Source organism: Capsicum annuum, chromosome 1 (genome assembly GCF_002878395.1).
Source record: "Capsicum annuum cultivar UCD-10X-F1 chromosome 1, UCD10Xv1.1, whole genome shotgun sequence".
In the NCBI taxonomy this organism is placed as follows: Eukaryota; Viridiplantae; Streptophyta; class Magnoliopsida; order Solanales; family Solanaceae; genus Capsicum; species Capsicum annuum.
In genome coordinates this window covers 162311800-162314708 of record NC_061111.1, presented here as the reverse complement: position 1 = coordinate 162314708, position 2909 = coordinate 162311800, and the positions used below count along the sequence as shown (strand labels likewise).

The window sequence follows — 2909 nt, the reverse complement described above, 5'->3', positions numbered from 1 at the left end:
ATAATAAAAAATTAAAGGTTGATAAAAAAAAAGAAAGGTTAAATAAAAATAAAGGTCGAGAAAAATTTTAAAAGAAAAAAAGAAATAATAAAAATCAAAGAAAAATAAAAATAATTTTTTTTATAAAAGTAGACGTTGAAAGATGTAAAGAAAAAAGTAAGGGTTGAGAAAAACTAAAAAGATTAAAAAAAAAAAAAAGAGGAAAGAAAAAATAAAAAATAAAAATAATATAAAAATAAAAATAAAAAAAATGTTGAGAGGAAAAAAGTAAGGGTTGAGAAAATTAAAAATAAAAAGAGAAAAGAAAAAATAAAAATCAAAGTAAAATTAAAAAGAGAAAAAAAATAAAAGTGAAAGATATAAATATGAAGTCCATTACTTATCCATTATGAGGATCATTTATGTAATTTACTCCATTGATCATGGGCAATTTTGTCCAAAAAATACTAGTTAATAGGTAAAGGCTATTTTAAGGAAGTTTTTTATTTGGGACTACAATTTGAAAGACATCCTAATTTAGGTCTATTTTTGAGATTCATATTTTTGAGATTCACCCGTTAATTTTTCTAATTAAAATTTCCAAGCTTCGTTCTTAATTATTACGGGTCGTCATTTTCACTAAAAATAGATATTCCATTATATTTGTCATTTCACAAAATGATGATATAATTAGTTGTTTGTTTCCACTTTTATCCTTAATAGTAATAAATATGAAGAGATATTAATATAGTGCAAAAAAATAAAACATTAAATAAATATGGATAATAAATAAAGATAATTTAGTTATATTACCTTCTGATTAATGTTTTTCTTAAGGGGTGTCTAACTTAAATAAATGGCAAGTAAATATAAACACGAGGAGTAGTACTATTTAATTAAGTACTAATTATATTTTATATTAATTGACCCCTATTGACCAGACACATATCTTAAAAAAATAACTTCAATAAGAGTTGTATTTTACTGAGATAACTCTTATTACTGATGTTTTGAAATTCTATATTTGACGAAGTATTCCTTTTACTTGGTCCATGTTGACTAGACGCGTCATTTGAGAAAATTTTAATTAGAAGTATATTTTACTCTCTTTATTTCAGAATAATTTGTCCTTGTTGACTTGACACGCTCCTTAAGAAAATATTTATTAAGGATTTATTTTATCAAATTAACCTTATTAATTATGTTTTGAAAATATAAATTTGAGTATATACATTTTATTTAATTGATAAAAATAGTATTAAAAGAACATAATAAAATTATTTTGATTTCATAAAAAGAACAATTAAATTAAAATAAATAACTTACAAGCAGATCAATTATTTTAAAACTGAGAGAATACTAAATTAATGTTTGCAACTTTATATTTGATTACAATTAGGGTACTTCAACATGTAGGGTATGATTGATGTGTCAGATTGACCATCCGGATCTCAAAAGCCCTCTATTGAAACATCTATTTTTAATATAAAAATCAATGGAGTAAATTTTGTCGAGTCCAGTGTACTAGGCGTGTTCTCCTTCTCCACGAGTTCACACTTAGCTTAATCATTTGGCTAAACCTGTGGGCTCCCCTGCACCTTCCTCCGTTACTACTCTCACAACTCCTTATTTAGACATACTAGTAATTTATTTCCCTCAAACCGCGTAAGTTTGTTTAATTTCCTCTCTCATTTCTCAAACTTGTGAACTGTGCATTATATAGCGTCCTCCTGCAAGCCACACATCCATATATAGCAAAAGTTCTTTTTTCTCATAAAGACCAACAAAACAGAAAGGAAATCTTTCAAAAGCGCATTTAATTTATTTTCTTTTTGTTTCTGTTTTTGCCATGCAAGTAACATCGAAAATGCAGAGAAAGAGATCGGCGGTTGCTCGTAGAGCTTGGAATGTTCTCCGCCTAGCCCTGTTATGGGCGAGAGAAAAGGTGGCATTTTCAAGAACAGGCACCTGGTCGATCTTCGTTTGCTTCCTAAATATATTAAAAATCTCCGCCATACTAATGACTACGGCTACGGTGTCGGTCCCGGGGTACTACATTATAGGGAACGTGAGTTTTCTTTGGATGACGCTCCTATTATTCACGTTAAGATGCATCGCCCTGCTTCCTTGCGTTTCAAGATGCCAAATATCCCCTGCATCAAACCTCAAGTCGATTTTGACTTTGACTTTGACAATGATTATGACTTATGAGCGCGATGATGAAATGTACCCTGATAACAATGATGGTGATGCTCCTAGGAAGAACTTCTTGAATACTGAGGATGAGTACGTAAGCTCCGAGGTGTCTGAGGAGATCACTTGTGATGAAGCTATTGATATGAAGGCAGAGGAGTTCATTGCTAAGTTCTATGAGCAAATAAAGCTACAAAGACAAATATCATATTTACAATGCCATGGCACCCTTGCTAATTGAATTCATAAAGAGTAGCAAACCTTCATTTCCATTGTTTACTATCCGTCAATGCACGTGCCATTAATCATTTCGCTATCGTATTTTAAATTAAACAGCACTGTAGTATTTTTTCTGCGTATAGGCGGCATATTTGTATATAGAAGAGGTAATATTCCATCCATTCCACGGTATTGATAAAACAGGAGCTCAAATAATTCTTTTCAAAGTAACTCTGCGTCAATACATCCAAGTATCCTCCTACTGTTGAAACAAACGTTGCTGATAATAAAACAGAAGAATTTTGGCAAACTTAATTGTTTCCAACAAATTTTTTATCGTGACGGAAATAAACTCCAATCATAAATAAGAATATGAAGAAATATAATTTTTTTTGTGATAAATCATGTGTACAAATTCGTTCTTTCCTTGATTCTTCTCTCTAGATTTTCTCGAACATATATCCATGAAAGGAGTTTTGTGATCTTCTTGATGTATTTGAATATTAAGAAGAGAGCGT

The 2909-nt window shown here is 29.8% G+C and overlaps 1 pseudogene; it reads left to right on the top strand.

Annotated features, from left to right (window-relative positions):
* The first annotated feature begins 1625 nt into the window (after positions 1–1625).
* On the top strand, positions 1626–2622 carry LOC107840910 (annotated as a pseudogene).
* The last annotated feature ends 287 nt before the right edge of the window (positions 2623–2909 follow it).